The sequence below is a fragment of the Bos taurus genome, chromosome 9, assembly GCF_002263795.3.
Source record: "Bos taurus isolate L1 Dominette 01449 registration number 42190680 breed Hereford chromosome 9, ARS-UCD2.0, whole genome shotgun sequence".
Taxonomy (NCBI): domain Eukaryota; kingdom Metazoa; phylum Chordata; class Mammalia; order Artiodactyla; family Bovidae; genus Bos; species Bos taurus.
The window spans coordinates 65135368-65162650 of record NC_037336.1 but is presented as its reverse complement, the minus strand read 5'-3'; the positions used below and the strand labels follow the sequence as shown (position 1 = coordinate 65162650).

At 39.9% G+C, this 27283-nt stretch overlaps 1 long non-coding RNA gene across 2 annotated transcripts in view; it reads left to right on the top strand.

Moving 5' to 3' along the window:
- LOC101907581 (uncharacterized) overlaps positions 1 to 25923 on the top strand; it is a 34076-nt gene extending 8153 nt beyond the window's left edge. Inside the window, exons 2-4 of one of the 2 annotated variants that reach the window (XR_009495835.1) lie at positions 12169 to 12194; positions 12938 to 13056; positions 15523 to 25923. This is a non-coding gene — a long non-coding RNA (uncharacterized lncRNA). Of the gene's footprint in view, positions 1 to 12168; positions 12195 to 12937; positions 13663 to 15522 lie in introns of both variants that reach the window. The other variant, XR_808848.4, reaches the window with a different exon arrangement.
- Positions 25924 to 27283: the final 1360 nt, after the last annotated feature.

Below are 27283 nucleotides of genomic sequence, written 5' to 3'. Positions count from 1 at the left end.
CATTCTGTGTATGGGAAGACGCAAGCCTCTGGGCTCACTGAATCCATTCCTTTCTTACACACCTTAGCTCTCTGGGGCCAATCCTGCTTCCTTGCTCACCTTGCTTCTTCCATTCCCCCAGCTCTTCAGCAATCACCATGCAGGGTGGCAGCATCCTCGGGATTGCAGCTGTGGGAGCCCTCATTCACGTTTGGAGGCCAGAAATCGCTAATGGCTGTGACATTTCTTGTTTATTGATATGCAGGAGATATTTTCACTTCACACTAACAATGCACAATGTATCAAATATCTTATTGATAGTAAATTTTATTTTAAGTATCTATTATCGATATGTATTTTGTCTGTCATAGGTAGCATTTGTTAATTTAAAACCTTTATTTCCCTAGGCAAATTATTAGAAATACAAAAAAAATCAGTAAGTTAAAATAATTTTCATTGATGTTATAAAAACACAAGTTATCAGTTGTCATTGCTCTTTTTGGTGAGTAGTCTTAATAAAAAGCCTCCTTATAAAATGATCATTAACATTTTTGCACGAGCATAGTTTTGTATGTTTCCAAAAATTCTGTGACATATGAAATGAATCACAAAAAGACAAAAACTGTGAACCCACGTCTGTGAGGTATCTAGCATAGACGGATGCATGCTGACAGAATGTAAAACGGTGGGGCTGTGGATTATTGAATGGGTAATGGGATTTCAATTTTTCAGGATTTGAAAAAAGCTCTAATGGTTGTACAACAGTGTGCATGTACACATAGTCTACACCATAGTGTTGTGAGAAATACCTGAGTTAAAGCGTGTAAAAACGTTCATCAGTGATTGTCATAATGCTCAATGTATGTTAGCACCCTGTTGTTTTTAATGAAGCACACCTTATGGTGTAGGTGGTAAACAATGATTTATTATCTATTATTATCACAGTGATTTAATATCTATTATTATTATTGGTTTGGGCTTCCCTGGTGGCTCAGATGGTAAAGAATCAGCCTGCAATGCAGGAGATCTGGGCATGATCCCTGAGTTGGGAAGATCCAAGAGGCCATGGCAACCCACTCCAGTATTCTTGCCTGGAAAATCCCTGTGGGCAGAGGAGCCTAGCAGGCTACAGTCCATGGGGTCACAAAGAGTTGGACATGACTGAGCGACTAAGCATACAGTATTGCTTCTGGTTTTCCAATATAGTGTATAAAAGATATTTTTCTTTGTCTTTTGGAGTCCCAGAGGCCTAGCAACTATTAAAAAGCCTAATAAGTAATAAAAACAGAAGTCTGTGACTCACAGAGTAATAAATTTTTATGGATTAGAGTTTTAATAGCCAGAATTTAGACTTCAGTGATGTCCATGTAATTGTTCCTTCCCTCATTTCTGTCCTCTTTTTTGAGTCAGTTCTATCTTACTGGGTTTCATCAGTCGTCTTCCAGTGGTTCAATTCTGGAAACCTCCATACTGCTTCTACCTGAAATCATTCATTTGCATTCAATGATTATTGGTGTGTGGTGTTTCAGGGAAGCAGACTAGAATCTGGAACATCAGAAGTTTTCACAGATTTTATTATTTTAATTCATGCTCCTTTCTTGATAAAAGTAATTGATTTAAAGCAATTCTTTCTATTTAAAAAAGTTTTTTTTAAGATTTTTTTGTTGTTCATATTTGCTTGATTCTTTATTAAATTTAGAGTTCTTCATTTAACATTCAGAGTTCCAAAGAATAGCAAGGAGAGATAAGAAAGCCTTCCTCAGTGATCAGTGCAAAGAAATATAGGGAAACAAAGAATGGGAAAGACTAGAGATCTCTTCAAGAAAATTAGAGATACCAAGGGAACATTTCATGCAAAGATGGGCTTGATAAAGGACAGAAATGGTATGGACCTAACAGAAGCAGAAGATATTAGGAAGAGGTGGTAAGAGTACATAGAAGAACTGTACAAAAAAGGTCTTCATGACCAAGATGATCACTGTGGTGTGATCACTCACCTAGAGCCAGACATCGTGGAATGTGAAGTCAAGTGGGCCTTAGGAAGCATCACTACAAACAAAGTAAGTGGAGGTGAGAAAGTGCTACACTCAATATGCCAACAAATTTGAAAAACTCACCAGTGGCCACAGGATTGGAAAAGGTCTGTTTTCATTCCAATCCCAAAGAAAGGCAATGCCAAAGAATGCTCTAACTATGGCACAATTGCACTCATCTCAGATGCTAGCAAAGTAATGCTCAAAACTCTCCAAGCCAGGCTTCAACAATACATGAACTGTGAACTTTCAGATGTTCAAGCTGGTTTTAGAAAAGGCAGAGGAAACAGAGATCAAATTGCCAACATCTGCTGGATAATCAAAAAAACAAGAGAGTTCCAGAAAAACATCTATTTCTGCTTTATTGACTATGCCAATGCCTTTGACTGTGTGGATCACAATAAAATGTGGAAAATTCTGAAAGAGATGGGAATACCAGACCACCTGATCTGCCTCTTGAGAAATCTGTATGCAGGTCAGGAAGCAACAGTTAGAACTGGACGTGGAACAACAGACTGGTTCCAAATAGGAAAAGAAGTATGTCAAGGCTGTATATTGTCACCCTGCTTATTTAACTTATATTCAGAGTACATCATGAGAAATGATGGGCTGGATGAAGCACAAGCTGGAGTCAAGATTGCCGGGAGAAGTGTCAATAACCTCAGATATGCAGATGACACCACCCTTATGACAGAAAGTGAAGAAGAACTAAAGAGCCTCATGATGAAAGTGAAAGAGGAGAGTGAAAAAGCTGGCTTAAAGCTCAACATTCAGAAAACGAAGATCGTGGCATCCAATCCCATCACTTGATGACAAATAGATGGAGAAACAGTGGAAACAGTGACAGACTAGTTTTTGGGCTCCAAAATCACTGCAGATTGTGACTGCAGCCATGAAATTAAAAGACGCCTACTCCTTGAAAGAAAAGTTATGACCAACCTAGATAGCATATTAAAAAGCAGAGACATTACTTTGCCAACAAAGGTCCATCTAGTCAAGGCTATGGTTTCTACAGTAGTCATGTATGGATATGAGAGTTGGACTATAAAGAAAGCTGAGCACTGAAGAATTGATGCTTTTGAACTGTGGTGTTGGAGAAGACTCTTGAGAGTCCCTTGGACTGCAAGGAGATCCAACTAGTCCATCCTAAAGGAAATCAGTCCTGAATATTCATTGGAAGGACTGATGTTGAAGCTGAAATGCCAATACTTTGGCCACCTGATGCAAAGAGCTGATCCATTGGAAAAGATCCTGATGCTGGGAAAGATTGAAGGCGGGAGGAGAAGGGGATGACAGAGGATGAGATGGTTGGATGGCATCACCAACTCAATGGGCATGAGTTTGAGTAAACTCCAGGAGTTGGTGATGGACAGGGAGGCCTGGCGTACCTCAGTGCATGAGGTCACAGAGAGTTAGACTTGACTGAGTGACTGAACTGAACTGAATTTTAACATGAACATAGATTCTGCTACTTGTGTGAATACTGATGTGTTCTGTTAGTTTAAAAAATTTAATCTAGTTTTTTTTGGTTTTGGTTACGTAATAAATCTTAAGAGGAAAACTATAACTTAATATTTGATATGAAATGGGAAAAAAAATTTTTAAGTGGGGGAAAATTTTGATTTTTTTCTTCAAGTCCTTCTTTGAAGAACTCCTTTATCCTGAAAGTCAAAACACCTGAAGCACTTTCTAGTCACCAAATAAATCTCATTGATGGAAAACAAGTTTTCTGTGACAGAAAAAAACATATAAAAAGATTGTTCCACCAGGCCTTTCACCAGTGCCTCTAACAAGTTCCAAAATGAATTTCAACTCCATCCCCTCACTTGTTTGCTCTCTGCAGGAGCTTTTATGAGCAATGAATTGGTTCTCATGGTGAAACTCAAAGGTAGACAAATCCTGAATAATCTACCATCTGCATTATTCCATATTCAGTAATCAAGGATATTGAGAGTAGCATTAGTTCTATGACACCACTGCCTTATTAAAAGAATCCATTTAACTTTGGGAAAATTTCATAATAAGGAAAAGAACATCTAATTCAACTTTATTTCATGCTCACATCCAAGCCTTCAGTGACCTTCTGATACTTCAAGTTGGAAACAATGTTTTTTCTTTGCTTGTATTTCTAGTAGAAATAGTATGTTTTAAAATATTTATTTACTTATTGAATACTTGCTCTTTCTCCTTGTTGTTCAGTCACTAAGTCATCTTCGACTCTTTGTCACTCCATGGACGGTAGCATGCCACGCTCCTCTGTCCTCCATTATCTCTTCAAGTTTGTTCAAAATTCATGTCCACTGAGATGGTAAAACTTCCAGATGTTCAAGCTGGTTTTAGAAAAGTCAGAGGAACGAGAGGTCAAATTGCCAACATCCGCTGGATCATGGAAAAAGCAAGAGAGTTCCAGAAAAACATCTATTTCTGCTTTACTGATTATGCCAAAGTCTTTGACTATGTGGATCACAATAAACTGTGGAAAATTCTGAAAGAGATGGGAATACCAGACCACTTGACCTGCTTCTTGAGAAACCTATATGCAGCTCAGGAAGCAAAGTTAGAACTGGACATGGAACAACAGACTGGTTCCGAATAGAAAAAGGAGTATGTCAAGGCTGTATATTGTCACCCTGCTTATTTAACTTATATGCAGAGTACATCATGAGAAACGCTGGGCTGGAAGAAGCACAAGCTGGAATCAAGATTGCCAGGAGAAATATCAATAACCTCAGATATGCAGATGACACCACCCTTATAGCAGAAAGTGAAGAGGAACTAAAAGCCTCTTGATGAAAGTGAAAGAGGAGAGTGAAAAAGTTGGCTTAAAGCTCAACATTCAGAAAATAAAGATCATGGCATCTGGTCCCATCACTTCATGGCAAATAGATGGGAAACAGTGGAAATAGATGGGAAACAGTGGAAACAGTGGCAGACTTTATTTTAGGGGGCTCCAAAGTCACTGCAGATGGTGACTGCAGCCATGAAATTAAAAGATGCTTACTCCTTGGAAGGAAAGTTATGACCAACCTAGATAGCATATTCAAAATCAGAGACATTACTTTGCCAACAAAGATCCGTCTAGTCAAGGCTATGGTTTTTCCTGTGGTCATGTATGGATGTGAGAGTTGGACTGTGAAGAAAGCTGAGCGCCGAAGAATTGATGCTTTTGAACTGTGGTGTTGGAGAAGACTCTTGAGAGTCCCTTGGACTGCAAGGAGATCCAACCAGTCCATTCTGAAGGAGATCAGTCCTGGGTGTTCTTTGAAAGGACTGATGCTAAAGCTGAAAGTCCAATACTTTGGCCACCTCATGAGAAGAGTTGACTCATTGGAAAAGACTCTGATGCTGGGAGGGATTGGGGGCAGGAGGAGAAGGGGATGACAGAGGATGAGATGGCTGGAGGGCATCACTGACTCGATGGACATGAGTTTGGTTGAATTCCGGGAGTTGGTGATGGACAGGTAGGCCTGGCGTGCTGTGATTCATGGGGTTGCAGACAGTCAGACACAACTGAGCAACTGAACTGAACTGAGTTGGTGATACTATCTAACCATCTTAGGCCCCTTCACCTTTTGCCTTCAGTCTTTCCCATCATCAGCATCTTTTCCAGTGACTTGGCTCTTCACCTCAGGTGGCCAAAGTATTGGATCTTCAACTTCAGCATCAGTCCTTCTAATGAATATTGAAGATTGATTTCCTTTAATATTGACTGGTTTGATCTCTTTGCTGTCCAAGGGACTCTCAAGAGTCTTCTCCGTCACCACAGTTCAAAAGCTTCGATTCTTTAGGGTTCAGTCTTCTTTATGGACTAACTCTCTCATCTGTACATGACTACCAGGAAAAACATAGCTTTGACTATACAGACCTTTGTCAACAGAAGTGATGTCTCTGCTTTTCAATACACTGTCTAGATTTGTCATAGCTTTCCTTCCAAGAAGTAAGCATCTTTTATTTCCCTTCCAGATAGTAAATTCGTTAAGAATAGGTATTCTGTTAATAAATTTTGCATCATACCAATGTTTTGCACAAACAAGTGTTCAGTAGCTTGTTAAAACTATTGGATTGATTGCCTCTTGGTTCCATTCTATTATCTAATTAATTAAGTTATAGCTTAAAACTTTTCTAAAATGACTGTCATTTCTATGGAAGTAATGCTGCCCCTCCCCGACCCCCTGGCCCATTCTTGTGTACTAGAAAGTATAGTACTGGAAAGAATAGTACAATAATAGAAAGATTATCCTTTGGCCTGAGCATGGGAAAGCACATTATCTCTATCAGGAATAATTACAGTTACACTATAAATGTGGTAATCCATTATTACTTTCTCTAATTTCAGGGATAGCAATGAAAACCAAATGTCCAGAACAATGAGAGCTGTGAGAACTGTAGAATCTCTTCTATCAGCTCAACAATTACTCAGAGTCATCCCACATGTTCTGTACCCTCCCAGGGTCTGGGCAAAGGGTGAATAAATTGCTTCCTTTAATCTAGATAAATATCACATCAATGGGAAAATTCTTTCATTTTGTGTCTTAATTCAGAAGTTTAGTTCAGTCGCTTAGTCATGTCTGACGCTTTGTGACCCCATGGGCCGCAGCATGCCAGGCTTCCCTTCCATCACCAACTCCCAGAGCTTACCCAAACTCATATCCATCGTGTCAGTGAGGCCATCAAACCATCTCATCCTCTGTCGTCCCCTTCTCCTCCCACCTTCAATCTTTCCCAACATCAGGATCTTTTCCAGTGAGTCATTTCTCCTCATCAGGCGGCCAAAATATTGGAATTTCAGCTTCAGCATCAGTCCTTCCAATGAATATTCAGGACTGGTTTCCTTTAGGGTGGACTGGTTGTATCTCTTTACAGTCCAAGGGACTCTCAAGAGTCTTCTCCAACACCACAGTTCAAAAGCATCAGTTCTTCGGTGCTCAACTTTCTTTATAGTCCAACTCTCACATCCATATATGACTACTTGAAAAACCATAGCTTTGACTACATGGGCCCTTGTTGGCAAAGTAACATCTCTGCTTTTAACTTTGCTGCTAGGTTGGTCATAACTTTGCTTCCAAGGAGCAAGCAACTTTTAATTTCATGGCTGCAGCCATCATCTGCAGTGATTTTGGAGCCCAAAAAAATAAAGTCGGTCACTGTTTCCATTGTTTCCCCATCTATTATGCCATAAAGTGATGGGACCGGATGCCATGATCTTAGTTTTCTGAATGTTGAGCTTTAAGCCAACTTTTTCCACTCTCCTCTTTAATTTCATCAAGAAGCTCTTTAGTTCTTCTTCGCTTTCTGCCATAAGGGTAGTGTCATCTGCATATCTGAGGTTATTGATATTTCTCCTGGCAATCTTGATTCCAGCTTGTGCTTCATCCAGCCCAGCATTTCTCATAATGTACTTTGCATATAAGCTAAATAAGCAGGATGACAGTATGCAGCCTTGACGTACTCCTTCCCGAATTGGAACCAGTCTGTTGTTCCATGTCCAGTTCTAATTGTTGCTTCTTGACCTGCATACAGATTTCTCAGGAGGCAGGTCAAGTGGTCTGGTATTCCTATGTCTTAAAGAATTTTCCACAGTTTGTTGTGATCCACACAGTCAAAGGCTTTGGCACAGTCAATAAAGCAGAAATAGATGTTTTTCTGGAACTCTTGCTTTTCCGACGAGCAACGGATGTTGGCAATTTGATCTCTGATTCTTCTGCCTTTTCTAAAACTAGCTTGAACATCTGGAAGTTCACAATTGACATACTGTTGAAGCCTGTCTTGGAGAATTTTGAGCATTACTTTGCTGGCATGTGAGATAAGTGCAATTGTTGGTAGTTTGAGCATTCTTTGGCATTGCCTTTCTTTGGGATTGGAATGAAAACTGACCTTTTCCAGTCCTGTGGCCACTGCTGAGTATTCCAAATTTGCTGGCATATTGAGTGCAGCACTTTCATAGCTTCATCTTTTAGGATTTGAAATAGCTCAACTGGAACTTCATCACCTCCACTAGCTTTGTTTGTAGTTATGCTTCCTAAGGCCCACTTGACTTCACATTCCAGGATATCTGGCTCTAGGTGAGTGATCACACCATCATGGTTATCTGGGTCATGAATAGCATTTTTGTATAGTTCTTCTGTGTATTCTTGCCACCTCTTTGTAATGTCTTCTGCTTCTGTTAGTCCATACCTTTTCTGTCCTTTACTGTGCCCATCTTTGCATGAAATGTTCCCTTGGTGTCTCTAATTTTCTTGACGAGATCTCTAGTCTTTCCCATTGTACTATATTCCTCTCTTTCTTTGCATTAATCACTGAGGAAGGCTTTCTTATCTCTCCTTGTTATTCTTGGAACTCTGCATTCAAATGGATATGTATTTGCTTTTCTCCTTTGACTTTCTCTTCTCTTCTTTTCTCAGCTACTTTTAAGGCCTCCTCAGACAACTATTTTGCCTTTTTGCATTTCTTTTTCTTGGGAATGGTCTTGATTACTGCCTACTGTACAATGTCAGAAACTCCATTCATAGTTCTTCAGGCACTCTGTCTATCAGATCTAATCCCTTGAATCTGTTTGTCACTTCCACTGTATAATTGTAAAGGATTTGATTTAGGTCATACCTGAATGTTGTAGTGGTTTTTCCTACTTTCTTCAATTTGAGTCTGAATTTGGCAGTAAGGAGTTCATGGTCTAAGCTACAGTCAGCTCCCGGTCTTGATTTTGCTGACTGTGTAGAACTTCTCCATCTTTGGCTGCAAAGAATATAATCAATCTGATTTCGGTGTTGACCATCTGGTGATGTCCATATGTAGAGTCTTCTCTTGTGTTGTTGGAAGAGGGTGTTTGCTATGACCAGTGTGTTCTCTTGGCAAAACTCTGTTAGCCTTTACCCTGCTTCGTGTTGTACTCCATGGCCAAGTTAATCTGTTACTCCAGGTATCTCTTGACTTCCTACTTTTGCATTCCAGTCTCCCATAATGAAAAGGACATTTTGGGGGTGTTAGTTCTAGAAGGTCTTGTAGGTCTTCATAGAACCATTCAACTTTAGCTTCTTCAGCATTACTGGTTGAGGCATAGACTTGAATTATTGTGATACTGAGTGATTTGCCTTGGAAATGAACAGAAATCATTCTGTCATTTTTGAGATTGCATCCAAGTACAACATTTCAGACTCTTTTGTTTACTATGATGGCTACTCCATTTCTTCTAAAGGATTCTTGCCCACAGTAGTAGATATATGGTCATCTGAGTTAAATTCACCCATTCCCGTCCATTTTAGTTTGCTGATTCCTAGAATGTCGACGTTCACGCTTGCCATCTCCTGTTTGACCACTTCCAATTTGCCTTGATTCATGAACCTAAAATTCCAGGTTCCTATGCCATACTGCTCTTTACAGCATCAGACTTTACTTCCATCACCAGTCATATCCTTACCTGGATGTTGTTTTCACTTTGGGTCCATCTCTTCATTCTTTCTGGAGTTATTTCTCCACAGATCTCCAGTAGCATATTGGGCACCTACCAACGTGGGGAGTTCATCTTTCAGTGTCCTATTTTTTTGCCTTTTCATGCTATTCATGGGGTTCTCAAGGCAAGAATACTGAAGTGGTTTGCCATTCCCTTCTCCAGTGGACCACATTGTGTCAGAACTCTCCACCATGACCTGTCCATCTTGGCTGACCCTACACAGTATGGCTCATAGTTTCATTGAGTTGGACAAGGCTGTGGTCCATGTGAAAAGTTTGGTTAGTTTTCTGTGATTGTGGTTTTCATTCTGTCTGCCCTCTGATGGATAAGAGGCTTATGGAAGCTTCCTGATGGGAGAAACTGACTGAGGGGGAAACTGGGTCTTGTTCTGTTGGGCAGGGCTATGCTCAGTAAATCTTTAATCCAATTTTCTGTTGATTGGTGAAGCTCTATTCTCTCTGTTTGACCTGAGGCCAAACTGTGGTGGACGTAATGAAGATAATGGCAATTTCCTTCAAAAGGCCCCATGCAGACACTGCTGCACTCAGTGCCCCCAAACCTCCAGCAGGCCACTGCTGACCCACGCCTCCACTGGAGACTCCTGGACACTCGTGGGCAAGTCTTGGTCAATCTCTTGTGGGGTCACTGTTCCTTTTCCTGGGTCCTCGTGTGCACAGGCTTTTGTTTGTGCCCTCCAAGAGTCTGTTTCTGCAGTCCTGTGTAAGTTCTGGCGGCTCTATGGTGGAGTTAATGGTGACCTCCTCCAAGAAAGCTTATGCCATACCCAAGTCTGCTGCACCCAGAGCCCCTGCCCCTGTGGCAGGCCACTGCTGACCTGTACATCTGCAGAAGACACTCAGGCACAGTTCTGGCTCAGTCTCTCTGGGGTCTCTGGGTCCTGGTGCATACAAGTTTTGTTTGAGCCCATCAAGTCTCTGGAAGGTATGGGATTTGATTCTAAACGTGATTTTACCCCTTCTACCATCTTACTGGGGCTTCTCCTTTGCCCTTGGACATGGGGTATCTATTTTTGGTGGGATCCAACATTCTCCTGTCGACAGCTATTCAGCAGCAACTTGTAGTTTTGGAGTTCTCCCAGAAGAATATGAGCTCACGTCCTTCTACTCCACCATCTTACACCACTGTTCATTTTAAAAGGCTTGAAGTAAATTTAAAAGTCTCAACCAATTGCTTATTGCTCCATAATAGGGTTCCTCAGAGTCCTTAGAGTGAGAATTACAATTGGTGATGACCTTTGGAATAAGGTGTATGCATTCTCAGTCACTTTAGTCATGTCTGACTCTTTGCAACCCCATGGGCTATAGCCCACCAGGCTCCTCTGTCCTTTGGATTCTCCAAACAAGAATGATGGAATGGGTTGCCATGCTCTCCTCCAGGGGATCTTCCTGACTCAGGAATTGAACCTGTATCTCCTGCATCTCCTGCACTGCAGGTGAATTCTTTACCGCTGAGCCACCAGGGAAGCTCTTGGAATAAAATACCTGGTGCTGATGTCTTTGAGAAGTCTGAATAAGTGTTGCTGTTTTTTGTGTTTTTTTTTTTAAACCATATTTTCCTCATAAGTTAATGTAACAAGTTAAAATAGCTTCAGCAGTTTTATTTCCTTCCTCTTATAAAAATTCAGTAAGTCCCTTACATACAAATGAATTGTTTCAAGACCACATTCATAAGCCTAATTTGTTCATAAGTCCAACAAAGTTAGCCTAGTTACCCAACTAGCACAATCAGCTGTATAGTATTCGTACTATAATAGGTTTGTAACACTATTCACACAAATTATATATAAAAATAAACACACAAAATAAAGAAAACATTTTTAATCTAACAGTACAGAACCTTGGAAAGTACAGTAGTACTTTCCAAGTACAACAACTGGCATACAAGGGCATTTTCACATCTTTGAAAGTTTGCAACTTGAAGGTTCATATGTACGGGGCTGGCTGTAAACACATTTAGGCTGTTTATTTACTCTGAGAAGCAAAATTCTAATATATAGATAAAGATGCAGCATTTATGCTCTCCTCCCTTTTTTTCCCACAGGGAAGAGAGGTGTTAATGTTTTATTTTTCTTAAAAAACAAAAAAAGTAAAGCTCATGAGATTCTGACAGTTTCGAAGTTGTTTCTGATTTCTTGATACTGTTTTGAAAGGAAATACATTTGAGTTTATTTTAGTTGAAATTGTTTTTTTATTTCAAGATATGTAATATGAACACTGCAAGAAATGAAGAAATTAAGTCACATATTAACAAAAACAAACCTTTTGTGTAAATCTAAGAAGAGGTTATCAGTTTACTAAGGGGGAGATCTCTCCCAGCCATGTTTTTAACCCTGTATAGACCTTGTAAAATGTCACCATCACAAATATAGTTTGTTTGAACCCAGGCATCTGGGAACATGGCAGACAAATGGCCAAGATGTCTGCCCTCATGGAGGATTAAGCTGGTTGGTCTGAGGACTCCCTGCCCAACACAGCAGAGTCAGAGCCTGGGTCATCACAGGGATGGGAGGCAGGTCTGGCAGGGCAGGCTTGGAAATGAAGTGGATACCCATTATGGGCAGGCTACCAAGAAGGTAGCATCTGACATTAGAAGAGAATTATATATTTTTGTCTGAGATCAACAGTATTTTAAAGTTTGGACAATACAACCAGAATATACTGCTAAGCTAAATTTGTTTTACATTTTCAGTTCTGGCAACTCTTCAAGAACAAAAGGTAATTTTCTTTTTCATTTCTTTTTGAATTTTGAAAAGTTCTCTACTGTTTAAAGATTGAAATCTCAGAATATAACATTATTTCAAATATCAAATTTTAATTTGAATGTCATTAACTATATACATTTAGCCTCATTAAAAAAATGCATAGGCCATGCATGAAAATTATCTGGGCTGGATGGCAAATTTGATTAATTTCCTTGGTACTTTATTCTTCTAATTATCTTTATTAGAAGTGTAGTCTTTTTTAAGTTTGAAAAAAGAGGGAAAGTACCAAGAAAATATGAAATGTGCAAGTATACTTTACTCTTTTTACATTTTTTTAATGTTTTGATTGAGATTTAAGGTAAAGAAATAAATTATCAGAGATAAAATAAATGTTCTCTAATTTCTATTTAAAGTATATTTTTAATCAAAAAAGCCATCAAGGTGTTAATTTTCTAAGTTATTGTAAATATGGTTGCATTTTCCATGTTTATGCCTCTTCCTTGGGCAGGACCTAATGTGAGAGTTTTAGATTTCAAAAAGTCCACAGAAGCTGAACAATCAGTAAACTTTTAAGGATATTTATAGTTTAAATGAAAATAAAGTTATTGTATGTTTGTAATAAGGATTTCATGTTGTAAAAGGGGTCCAAAGTAATAATTCTCTAATACCAAAATAAATATTAACCTAGGAATGGTGGACGTGCTGGTTGAGATTTGTAAGAAAACTTCTTTCTTCCATTGTTGTTTCTTTATCTAGGTCATGGTGAATCTAAATATTTCTTCTAAGGCTGGAGACTCACATATTGTTTGATTTCTTGGTGTACTGAACCAAAGTCATGGACCCAGGATAAGGAAGAGAATGAATTTAGAGACGAAGTAAGGAAGGACAAACAATACATGTTAATAGTTTCATAAGAATACGTCTCATACCTACACTGGCCCAATATATTATGATAGAACCCAAGCAAGACCATTTGGAATAAAAAGTTTCTCAAAAACCACTGTCAAGGGACTTCCCTGGTGGTCCAGTGGTTAAGAAACCACCTTCCAATGCAGGGGACATGGATTTAATCCCTGTTCTGGGAACTAAGATTTCACATGCTGAGAGGCAACTAACCTGTGTGGCTGCAACTACTGAGCCCCTGGGCCGCAACTAGAGAGCCTATGTGGCAGCTGTGAGCCCATGTGGCAGCTGTGGAGCTCACGTGCTCTGGATCGCAACTAGAGAGCCCACGTGCCACAGCTGTGGAGCTCACGTGCTCTGGATCGCAACTAGAGAGCCCACGTGCCACGGCTGTGGAGCTCACGTGCTCTGGACTGCACACCAAAGCTAGGGAGAAGACCACATGCCACAACCAAGACCTGATGCAGTTGTAAATAAATAAATAAAAAAAGAAACCAAGATCCAGAAATTCTATCAAAATGCACTTCTGAAGGCTGCTGGAGTGCAAAGCTTCCAGAACACACTGATGAAAAAAGGCTGTAAGTTGTGAAATGAAAAAATAAGTTCCCGTATGTGTAAAAACAATATCTCACTGAGTCTTATAACAAGAGAACAATTTCCCCCTGAATTTGTGTGTATTTATTCTTTACACAATTGTCCCATTTCAGTGACAGTGTATAGTACTCAGTTCTTTCTCCAGGTAGCTATTTCAGTTTGATTTCCTTTTTGCAGGCTTGATGCATGTTAGTGTAATAATTACCGTGTTTTTTTTACCACTATCTCTCAAATGCCTGAAGAACAATAATAGTTCTCTGTGCCTCAGGGAGGCATCCAGCTGATAGCTGACATTTGTTGAAGAATCATGTTACTTTTAGGCCAGCATCTAAGTGGATAACAAGTAGTATATCTCATTCCTGGAACCAATGAACATTATTCACAAATTTTTATGTTACTTTCAGACAATATTAATGGTATAAAGAATATATTATCTTCTATTTATGTAATTCATCAAAAAAGTTAATACTATGACGTTTACTGCCCTTAGAAATTTACTAGCTATACTATATGCTGAAATTTATCAAATTCTATATTGTTATGCTGATATATTGTGCAGCATTAAAGAGTTTAAAGAATTTTATCTCACTTGTGATCTGAAATCTAGGTAGAGAAAATCAGTTCTTTACTGTCTTCATAACACAGGGAAGACTATAAATTTTAGTATGTATGAGTTCAGAGCTTCCCAGGTGGCACAATGGTAAAGAATCTGCCTGTCAATGCAGGAGATGCAGGTTTGATCCCTGGGCGGGGAAGACCCCCTGGAGAAGGAAATGGCAACCCACTCCAGTATGCTTGTCTGGGAAATCCCATGGACAGAGGAGCTAGGTGGGCTTTAGTTCATGGGGCTGCAAAGAGTCAGAGACAACTAACTGAGTGACTAAACAATAACACATATGAATTCTACCCAACAGGAGTTGATTACTTTTGAAATTGCTTTAACCTTCATCTATGAAATAATGGAAAACTTTTCAGTTTCTATACTACCCAGATTATAACAAGTTTAGGCAATAAAACAACTGCACATAAGCTCTGGTACAGCTGTGACCTTAGTATTATGCCAAAGACCACACTGTAATGAATGTTAGAACTGAGAACCCAGTTGAGAGGTTCTGGTTATAAGGCTGGTGGGCAATGTTCATGCCAGGAGTGTCTTCCAGCTTGCAGTTGTCTTGTAAAGTTCCAGAAACTGTCAGTTTCTGGGCAAGAAGAAGATGGTTCCCCTACTATAGGCAGTTGAGGCCAGTGTCTTGTAGGGATCACCCAGAGTCTCCAACACATTCTCCCTAGGGGAACCACAAAAATTACTCAACAGACTTTATGGAAAACATTATTTTGTCTCAGGCACAATGCCTGGCTCTGAGGGCACAGACAAGAAGATATAGTCCTTGCCAAGAGGAACTCTCTGTTGAGATGGGACATTGAATTATAAAATGACATCAGAATGACAATATCCTGTAAGAAGTGCTCCAATTAAGTGTGATGACCACAAACAAAAGATGCACCAGCTCTGCCTGAAGGCACCAGCCAGCACTTTACAGAGGAGGTAACATCAGACCAGGGGCCGATAGATGCGCCCTTATTAGAAACAGGGAACCATCTTTTCAAATATTGACAACAGAATTTTTAAGGAGTCAAAAGGGAACATGTCTCCTTTGAAGAAGATTCCATAGCCCAGGTAGTGGAAGCATACATTATACTTGATACAATGTATGTATTAAGCATATATTGATTTTTTGTTGCCAGCATCTGATTCTACTTTTTATAGCCAGCCTCTCCATGTGATGCTGAAAAGTATGCCTCTTGTTTTTGCTTCCTTTCCTACTTGCCCCTTTTCTTGGCAGGGAATGGATATCTGACTTCGGCTCTGCCAGCCGGATGGAGCAAGAGAAGCAGAAAAACACACTGCGTGGAGAATCTTTCTAGTGTCAACAGCATCCTTGGGGCTGCGGTTTCCAGAGGCAGTGGCTGTGGAGCCAGTGCCACACCCAGTGTCCAGAGAGAGCTGCAGTGGTGGCTCAAAGCACAGGACCACTGTTTTACGGTGGCAAGAAGGGCAGCCTCGACTCCCTTGGCTGTGTAGTCTGCTTTGGGCTGTAGTTTTTCTGCTTTGCCTCCCTTTCTTTCTGCCTTTTACGAGTCTGGTTCCTCCACCCAAAATTTTTGTAAACTCCTCAATATATCCTGTCATAAATACCTTTCCTGTTTTATCAGCCGTAATTCTTGCGACTAAAGGACCGCGTTTACATCAATAGTGCTCATGTTTGAGTTGGAAGGTTAGGGTAGAGTGTGAAGGGTCTCATATGTCATGCCACATGTTTTTTTCACAGTGAAGACTTTAAAATATGAGAATGTTGTGATCATATTTGTATTTTAAAAATAGTTCTCTTGTCTGTTTGAGCTTGGTAGGAAGGATAGAGATGAGCATGCCAGGTAGAAGACTATTGTGATGGTCAAGTGAGAGATAATAATGGCTTTAAAAGAAAGGGGCAGTTAGAAGGAGAGAGGAAAAGGAGATTTGAGAGGTTTTCTGGAAGCTAAATGTATTGGTTTGCTGACTCACAGAGTGGGGTAGAGGAAGAAGTTGCTGATGTCTTTGAGGCTACTCAGTTGGATGAACAGATGGATATATAGGTGCTGGGGCCATTGACGAAGTAAGCTAAAGAGGTTTGGGTGTATGCTGAATTATTGAACTTAAGGTGTACTTGGAGATAGTCAGTAAGTTACATTTCTAAATCAACAGAATATTTCTTTCAAACGACCTATTGCAGGGAATTCCAGTTTATAAAACATTTGAAAATAGGCTCTGGCTAAAGTAGGTAGGGAGCCTAGAAATCCTACCTTTTGGGACTGCCCCCTCGATTCTGAAGAAGGGCCTCAAGGTCCATCCTCAGAATGCCAAGTCTCCAGGTGTAATAGACACCTGTATATAGAGACTGTGGATCTGTGAGTGTAGATCCACAGCCTCTCTCCAAAGCCCCCAGTGCTTGTGCTTACCCATGGGTTTGCCTTGTTTCTCTTTTGCCTCCCATTGCTGCTGGCAGTGCTGTGTACGCACCCGCCACTGCTACCAGGAAACCCTCCATGTCCTTACCAAGAACACCATTTCAGGGCCCTAGCCAGGCTCCCTAACCTGGGCACCAGAACAGTGCTGGGTGCCGATCACAGCGGGGCATAAGTGTCTTCTCTGCCAGTCTCTGACGTATCTTTCTCCCCACTAAACCACAGTTACACCATTCCATCTGCCTATGGCTATTGCCTTTTAAATATAGCAAGGAGAGATAAGAAAGCCTTCCTCAGCAAATGCAAAGAAATGGAGGAAAACAACAGAATGGGAAAGACTAGAGATCTCTTCAAGAAAATTAGAGATACCAAGGAAACATTTCATGCAAAGATAGGCTCGATAAAGGACAGAAATGGTATGACCTAACAGAAGCAGAAGATATTAAGAAGAGGTGGAAAGAATACACAGAACTGTAGAAAAAAAAGATCTTCATGACCCAGATAATCACGATGGTGTGATCACTCACCTAGAGCCAGACATCCTGGAATGTGAAGTCAAGTGGGCCTTAGAAAGCATCACTACGAACAAAGCTAGTGGAGGTGACAGAATTCCAGTTGAGTTATTTCAAATCCTGAAAGATGATGCTGTGAAAGTGCTGCACTCAATATGCCAGCAAATTTGGAAAACTCAGCAGTGGCCACAGGACTGGAAAAGGTCAGTTTTCATTCCAATCCCAAAGAAAGGCAATGCCAAAGAATGCTCAAACTACCACACAATTGCACTCATCTCACATGGTAGTAAAGTAATGCTTAAAATTCTCCAAGCCAGGCTTCAGCAGTATGTGAACCGTGAACTTCCAGATGTTCAAGCTGGTTTTAGAAAAGGCAGAGCAACCAGAAATCAAATTGCCAACATCCGCTAGATCATGAAAAAAGCAAGAGAGTTCCAGAAAAACATCTATTTCTGCTTTATTGACTATGCCAAAGCCTTTGACTGTGTGGATCACAATAAACTGTGGAAAATTCTGAAAGAGATGGGAATACCAGACCACTGGACCTGCCTCTTGAGAAATCTGTATACAGGTCAGGAAGCAACAGTTAGAACTGGACATGGAACAACAGACTGGTTCCAAATAAGAAAAGGAGTACATCAAGGCTGTATATTGTCACCTGCTTATTTAACTTATATGCAGAGTACATCATGAGAAACGCTGGGCTTGAAGAAGCACAAGCTGGAATCAAGATTGCTGGGAGAAAATCAATAACCTCAGATATGCAGATGACACCTCCCTTATGGCAGAAAGGGAAGAGGAACTAAAAAGCCTCTTGATGAAAGTGAAAGAGGAGAATGAAAATGTTGGCTTAAAGCTCAACATTCAGAAAACGAAGATCATGGCATCTGGTCCCATCACTTCATGGGAAATAGATGGGAAACAGTGGCAGACTTTATTTTTGGGGGCTCCAAAATCACTGCAGTCGGTGATTGCAGCCATGAAATTAAAAGATGCTTACTCCTTAGAAGGAAAGTTATGACCAACCTAGATAGCATATTAAAAAGCAGAGACATTACTTTGCCAACAAAGGTCTGTCTAGTCAAGGCTTTGGTTTTTCCAGTGGTCACGTATGGATGTGAAAGTTGGACTGTGAAGAAAGCTGAGCGCCGAAGAATTGATGCTTTTGAACTGTGGTGTTGGAGAAGACACTTGAGAGTCCCTTGGACTGCAAGGAGATCCAACCAGTCCATTCTAAAGGAGATCAGTCCTGGGTGTTCTTTGAAAGGACTGATGGTAAAGCTGAAACTCCAGTACTTTGGCCACCTCATGCAAAGAGTTGACTCATTGGAAAAGACTCTGATGCTGGGAGGGATTGGGGGCAGGAGGAGAAGGGGATGACAGAGGATGAGATGGCTGGATGGCATCACGGATTAGATGGACATGAGTTTGGGTGAACTCCGGGAGTTGGTGATGGACAGGGAGGCCTGGCATGCTGCAATTCATGGGGTCGCAAAGAGTAGGATACGACTGAGCGACTGAACTGAACTGAACTGAGCTGGTCTCGATGGGATCAGATACCATACCATCCTTTCCACATATAACTTCTTTTTCTGTCTTTCACCCTGATAAAAACTAAAGGCAAATAAATGAAGTCAAGCAGATATATTTGTAAGGGTGTGCTTGTATGTACATGTGTATGTATGAACATGTGTATATATGAGCCGGGTGATATCTATACCATCAATATCCACTCAGAAATGCCCAGCTACCCATGGAACACAGTTCAACAACCACTGTACTATTTTGGAAAGAACAATGGCTTTCCAGTAGAACAAGGCCAACTCATTTATGCTATTTAGTGCTGTGTGGCTTGCACTTTAAGTTACTTCACCTCCTTGAGAATTCTTTTTGTTTGTTTTCTTTTGTGTGGACCATTTTTAAATCTTTAATTCATTTGGAAAGGGAGGTCTTAACCACTGGACTGCCAGGGAAGTCCTGCAAACCCTTGATTTTATCAGTAAGATGGGAATAATGATAATACTTATTTCTCAGGATTATTAAGATATAGGATCATGTTGCTTATATGCTTGGCTCTGGTAGCACTTGGTAAATAATTCAGAAAAGTAGGTCTGATCTATTTTCCTAGATATTTAACATGAGTGTCCTTGTCATATGCCCTTTGAGGTGGGATTCCGCTTTGTTTTCTGACTTTTTCACTCAAAACTGACTTCCTCTATGTGGGTGTACATATGTGACAGAAGAAATATGTGCTTATATACAGATGAGAGAGACACTGAGTATGTGAACTCATTTCATGTATAAGGGGAACTATATCTTTTCCTTGTTATGGAGAAAAGTATTTTTTAAAAAAACATTGTGTGTGCAAGATCTTGTTTCAAAAATGACTTGAACTGCATAGATATTGTCAAGATATCCCCCATCTAATCATCTGTGAGCAAGGGTGGACCTACAGAAATGTTTGTGCAAAAATGTTTGTGCCTTTTGCCTCCAAGCACCTAGCAGGGTTGGAACGAACTGGTTATGATTTAAAAGCTTTTTCCAGCAAAAGAAGCTTTGGGAATGAAAATAAGCACTAGGGGTATTGGAGAAGGCAAAATAATGCAGACGTTGACCATTTTCATTTTTGAAAACTAGTGTTTTGACAGTTGCTTGTGGCCTTTTGGTACCATATTCTCTTTGTCCCTTTTTATCAGACACCAAGTTCCTCAAAGAGATTTCCTGCTCCTTTTGAATCCATTCATCTTTTCTTCCTCTTTTCTTCCTCTTAAACAAACCTCTGCATGGACTAACTAATAACAGAAGACTTCCATTTTGCAGACTTCTGGCTTAAATTTTCTACTTCTTAGCTTGCAAAGTTTTAGATTGGAAAATTAATTTCGAGTGAGAGGGAAAGGAAAATGTTATCACCAACACTAATAAAAAGTGTTGTATTTCTCCTATTTCCCATTTTAAATCTATTATGCCAAAAATAAGATCAACTCTACTCAGGCTGTTCACACATTCATTCTTTCATTTGTTTAGTCAACAAATATTTTGTGAGCACCAGTGACTGATAAGCTTTGGAGAAGAACTGGGAATAGGGTAGAGATGTTCTTGACCTGAACAGAGATTAAAAATAGTCAAAATGTAGAAAAAGTTTTGCAAAAACCACATAGAAAACAGAATCTCTGCTGACCATTTTTGTGATCCAGTATGGAAAATTCAAAAGTTATTGGAAATGATCCTGTTCCCATATGCCGACGGGTCCTACTCATCACTCCCCCACCACACATTTAAGTCAGTTTTATTATTCTGACTTATGAGTGGAGACTTAGCTCAGCTATTAAAATATAAAACAATTCTGCAAATATGATGTTGAACTCATTTACATTTATATGATATGTATATGTTACACTTAAGATGAATTATTTATTAAAATCTCCATGTCATATGTAAATGCTTTCAAATAACAGTGTCACTCTTCAGTGTTATCTGGGAGAGTCTAACTTTTTTTATTGCTTAGTTTTGTCAGGCGAGATTATCACTGTGAACACAACCAAGAAAGCAGTTTGAACAAAGTTCTTAATACACCAGTGTTTGTTTGCTTTTAGTTCAGTATGAAACTGTTAACCTTTACGAAAAGACAACTAGGAATCAGGCTAAATATTTATTTTCATAATCTCTAGTTTCACATATTTGTAAGTTCAAAACTGAAACCCTATATCTCCTCTGATGCCCTAGCAGAGTTAATGGCACAAACTCCTTTTTTGAACTTTTTTCCCTGACTTAGTCTCTTAATTTTTTATGGCTCTGAAAAATAACACATGAAAAGGCAAAGCCAGATATTCTTTATCTTTCATGTATGACAGATGTTCCCTCACCCATGTTTCACGGGCATAATCCGTCGTTTGAAAACCCAGAGGTGGATGTTTCTGCCAGCACAGCCTCCTGAAAAGAGGTCTGCTTGTCTTGATTAGCTAATCCTTTATAATGAGTCTTACGGCCACACACCATTCAGATTTCTGGATGAGACTGGACAACATGTGGTTAAAAAAAAAAAAATTAGCTTACAACTACAATGTAGAAGGTGACCAGAAGTGGAAAATGATGACTGTGCCATTCAGAACACTTTCCATTGGTGCTTTTTCAAATTTACTAGTTTATTATTATTATTTACTTTAGATACAGAAAGTGAAGACCAAGCATAATTTAAGGGCAGTTTCATTTTTACACAGAAGCATAGGTGTTCACAGGAATAATGTTAATGGATGAAGAAGAAAAATGTAAGTCTATTAACTATGAGCATCCGACAATCCAGGGGCTCTAGCTCCCAAACTGATACAAGATGCCAGTTTGCTTTAATCATCCAGAAGGGCAGAGATACACTCTCTTCTGATTGAGCTGGATCCTGTCTCCTTAGAATGCTGGCAGATAGAGCAGCTTTGCCTTTCAGATTTTTCACCCAGTTATTTTTAGTTCTTCTGAAGCCTGGGAAATAAGAAATAGAGCCTCCTTGAAAAATCCAAGTGAGCCAACCATAGCAGGGCCTCTGAATCTGATTAGATAAAACAACAAAGAGGTTCTGTCGGGGCAGAGGCAGGAAGAGCCAAGGTGGGTGGCAATCTCTGCTCAACTCCGGGGAAATATAGCCTCAAAGTGTTCAAAAGTGGGTGAAAAAAATAACATAAGCAATAGACAACTTTCCCACATCTCAGGTCACTCTCTAAATACAGCTAGAAAAATTTGCCCCACACTAAACTTTTTTTTTTAATTTTTGAAGTATAATAAACAGTATGTGAATGTATGTTTATCCTAAGCACCATACTGAGAGAGAGAGACTCACTTTCTAGGCATGAGAGATTCAGTCTCAATATTATAACCAGTTTTCGTTCCTCTTAGTAGCTTACAAGGTAAATCAGGAACAAATTTAAGCTATAAATGTGGATATTTGTTGTAAATTTCCTAATATGATATTGGAGGAATTGAATGCAGTCTTTTCCTTCAGTCATGGAAATGAAAGAGACAAAAGAGGCCGGGTGAGTGGAAATTCTCCCAGGAGGAGTTGAGAAATAAACTCTCTTCCAGTTCTGCCATTGGATTCCTGTCTTGGCCAGATTCTGGCCTGGTGACTAGGAGGCATTCTCTAATCAGGGAGTTGGGGGTGGTCAATCTGCTGATAGGTGTCATCAAGAACTTTGACTGAGCTACTGAAATAAGCAACAATTACACATCCCCGTCCCCAGCTTCACCACTTTGTAAAAGAAAACAAATAAAAGGGGTCCTGCTACTGAAATACAAGAGGGTGGACATCTGGCACCTTCCAGGCTTGGGATGTCACTGAAGGGCCCTGGGTTTCAATCTCACTATTCAAGGTTGTCTTATGCATCACCTTTCATTAATAACTTGAAAATCTCTCCAGCTTCTTACCCATTTCCTTCCATATCGCTGATTTTCATGGTTAAGAAGAAGCAAAAATGAATCAAATTATAAGAAGGCAATTAATGGCTTGTTGTTGTTTAGTCACTAAGTCTTGTCCAACTCTTTTGCAAGTAACCCTACTTACTACAGCCCGCCAGGCTCCTCTGTCCATAGGATTTTCCAGACAAGAACACTGGAACTGGTTGCCATTTCCTTCTCCAGAGGAACTTCCCCACTCAGGGATCGAACCTTGATCTCCTGCATTGCAGGTGGATTCTTTACCGCTGAGCCTCTGGGGAAGCCCATTGAATGGTTTAGCTTTGAGTAGAGTCAGCTCTGCTGCACTTCTTTCCTTTTTTCTCTCTGCATTTCTTAACTTCTTGCTTCATAGATCAGTATCCTGATTCTTTAACACGTTATGAGCAGCTGAGAGGTACTGTGGCTGAGGTGGGAGAAGGTTTTAATGGAGGAACAGGAACATGCTTGGGCCAGGAATCCTGAGGTCTGTGGAGAGGGCCAGGAGGCATCCAGGTCATATAAGAGGATGAGGAAGATGGGACCCCAGGAGGGACATGACTCCACTAGATTCCACCTGTTAACCAAGCCTCCTCTAGCTGTTTCCTGTAGACATACAGATTCTGTGACAGCTGTGGATACTGGGAGGTGTCCAGAAGTCAACAATTATTTCATCCCAACTCCTTCAAATCTGTGAGCATCACTGATGGCCCCAACTTGTGTAGGTAAAGATACACTTGGCTTCCTGGCCACCTTAGCATCCAGCCTGGACTGAGATCAACCAGGTGTGAGCCTGTCTGGCAGTCCTGTCTCTTTCCTATGCCTCCCTGTGTGATGCTGCGTGGAAACAGGACCCAGAACTGGCTTCCCTGTGGCTCTGTTAATTTTGGGATTCTTGGAGTCAGACTCAGAAATCTAATGGTCCCACTTTGGACAGCTATCTACATCTTTCTGCTTTTTTGGATTGCAGATACCCTTAGACAAAGGTATGAGGAGACTTCTGGTATTAAGATATTACACAACAGTTTATACCATACATTTATTTTTAACCAAAGAACATGCCGCGGCAAAGTGTTTCTGTCTGTCCTGTGGAATGGACACATACTTCCTTCCATTCGGTCAGCATACATGGTCACCTTTACAGAAGGGTTCTGACTGAAGATGACAGCTTCTTTGAAGTTTCACACATTGCTTGTAAGATAGACTATTTGAATGGGAAAAAGCCCTGAATTTCTCATCCAAAATATACATTCAAAAGAAAAGTCACGGAACCCATGGTCTAATTTTAAACTTTAAATAGGAACTTGGTTGTTAAAACTTTGTATGAAAATGCTAAAATTAATTAAACAGTTATTGATCAACCTAAGGTATAGTAAATAAATCATCATTTTCTTGTCATTGGTTTCCCCCATCTTCAAAATAAAATACATTCTTCTTAGGGAACATTTTTCAGTTTACAAAGTGTTTTCCCACATGTTATCTTTTTTAATTCTTGAAGCTGTTTGGACTAGATGGTTTATATTCCTCCCAGCTTGAAACTTCTATTCATTTGTGGCTGTATTTCTATTAAAGGATGCAGACTGGAAGGTGGTTTGAACCAACAAAAACAATGGAAGGAACCGACCCCAGGCATGGAAGCAGTGTGCAAATGTTCTTCATAAAGACCTTGTATCTTGAGATAGCACTTTTTAGAATCACCATATGGTGCTCAGGCTTTTTGTTTAAAGGGTCAGAGACTCATCATCTGCGAGTTCCTAAGTGGAGGAGGCAGTCTGTCAGTGACCAGGGAGCCTGAGCAGCTGAGCATTTGAAGTCAGGCAACCACCCACATAGTACCAAATCTGCCACAAAGGAATCAGCCGTGTGGGCTCTGAACCGGAGCGCAGAAAGGATGACACCTGTCCACTCGTTTATTCCCTTTCTTTCAGCATCTTTTTCACTAATCACCTCTGAACTGCATCAGTATGAGAAATAAACACTGGCAGAGACATGCCTCTGACAGAACATTCAGAGACTCTCTCCGAAGTGTGTCTTGAAAATAATACCCAGATTAACCCCCACCCGCCCCCCCCACCAAAAAAAACCATGCTGTTCTCTTTGTTGCTGCCTGCTTTTGGAAAGTGGCTGTTTTCTTAATGTGAAAAGAAATGGAAACATTTTCAAAGAGATAAGAATTGGGTGATGTGTTTGTCAGGATCCATAGTGTCTTGACTAGCACTTGAGAGGGTATTTCCGTGGCAAGAAAATCTCTTAAGCTTCTTGTCCTTATTGAAAAAAATCTTTGGACCAGTATTGTGGAATGTCCTCATTTTTGAGGTGTAATAAGTCATGAACTTGGGGTTTTATTCACCAAGGAAAGACTCTTGTAACCTAAAAGCACTGAGTGTAAGTCTAGTAAAATGCACCCAGCATTTAAAACCAAATTTCTTCCTTGAAAATTCATAGAGGAAGATTTAGACCTTTTCAAGTTCAGGATTATGCCTTAACTATCAAGTGTGTTACTAGCCCTATATTCTGGGGAGCTATGTGAGGCGTCTCTTAAGAACTGGAGTCACCGTGGCTGACTCATCCTCGGGTTTGGATTACATGTGTGGGCTTGTGTTTTGGATGGAGCTTTCTGGAATAGCAACACTCCATCAAAAACACAGTGGCACACCTGTACTCCAAATGGTTGAATAAGGCAAAACATATGGCATCAAAACGCTGGGAATCATAGTAAAAAGAAAAAGAAAGAACGCAGGGTGTAGCAAGGATAAAGACAGCACCAAGGCACTGATAGCCATGAAGAATAGAACAAGTTTTAAGTATATGGCTTATGAAATGATTTATCTATCATTTAACCTCTGCTCATAAGCCATGTTTGTTCTGCGTGATGTCGACATGAACACCACACTCAGAGGGTGTGAAAAGTTGCTCATTTGGATGTTTCATCCTAAAAAGTAAATTCTCATCACAAGTTGCGCAACTGGAAATGACTGCTTCTTATATTAACAATGGCTCTGAAATGCCATGAAAAAAGTAATAAAACAGCTTCTTCTGGAATTTTCATTGGTCACTTATGGTATAGAATACATTTTGCTATTTTCTCTTAAGAATAGTGTAATACTTTGTGTAATGTTAACAAGGGGATTTATGTCATTTTTCATATAAAATGTTCACAAATTACCTTTCCATTCTAATGAATTCATACTCAGACCTCTTAGAAGAAAGCGTTAATAGTGTCACTCTGGTGGGACTTGTTAATTTTACATAGTTTATTTTTTATGGATATGATTTTAAAACAAGTGTAATAAAAATTTTCTCTTTGTGTAATGACCTCTGCTTAGTTAATTAACTGCAAGAAATTGTTCTTGTAGGTAAAGTTTAAGTAGGCAGGTGTAAAGGTGAACTTCTTCTAAATAAAAACTTACTTCTGTCTGTCAAAAGATGGATTTTGAATAACTAAGTCTGAACGTTAGTTCACTAAAACTTGTGTTACAGACCTTCTGGTAGTGGTGATGGTGGTTGCTTAGTTGCTCAGTTGTGTCTCTTTTGCAGCCCTGTTGACAGTAGCCTGCCAGGCTTTTCTTTCTGTGGGCTTCTCCAGGCATGAATACAGGAGTGGGTTGCCATTTCCTTCTCAAGGGGATCTTCCTGACCCAGGACTCGAACCCACATCTTCTGCATTGGCAGGAGGTTCTTTACTACTGAGCCACCAGGGAAGCCTCTTGTAGTTACCTACACAGATTTATATTGTTTTCCCTTGTTAGATAATAAGAGCACATTGCCCATTGGTTAATATTCCTGTATTATAGTTTTTTATGGTTTTATTTTTAGTTTTTTTTTTATAGAATGCTTCTATATTGAGACTGCAATGGACTTCGATTGTAATGAGCTGCCTTCTCCCCATGCATTACATGCTCTGTGCATTATACCTTAAGAAAGTTGCTTATCAATTCCAGGGCTGCTCCATGCTGACACTGCCATCAGAGTTTGCAAATTCAGCTTTCTGGTAACCCTATGTCAGCTGACAAGTTCTATGAAGACCAAGGTTTGGCATAAAACCTTTCCTTTGTCCTCTGGAAATATTACAACAGAAATAATAATTAAAAGCAGTAATTACTTTTCATACTGGCAACTCAGGAAATGCACTCACAGCATCTAACTTGAAATTTTGGTGCTACTATGGTCTTTATTGAGAAACATGTGGCTGACAATTGAGAACCCAGGAAATAGCGTGTGGATTAAAGGAAATAAATTAAGAGCTGAGTTATATAAATCTTGAGGGCTTGTTGCACCTGGAATCATTTTCATGGCCGTGCACACAATTGGGCTTTCTCTTCTTTAAAGTATCCTGGCTGCAGAATGAAAATTGCTGTTTTGAGTAAAATACTATACAAATCTTTCATTTGGCTGCTAGGAAAAGATTCTTTTTTTGGAAACATTTTATTTTTCTTGAGATTTTCAAGACGGACCGGAGTATTTGGGGGTAGAGATTACTAAATTCTTCGGCCACACACTTTGATCTTGCACCAGCATTTCTCTTCTTGTGCACTTCTCTTTAGCTTTCACTGAATCCATTTAATTCCAGCCTGTGCTTTATATTCTGAGAAAATTTGGGGAATTGACACAGGCTGAGTTTGGTACAGACAACCTGAATATGGAATATGAAGTTTTAGGACATTTTAAAAGAGAC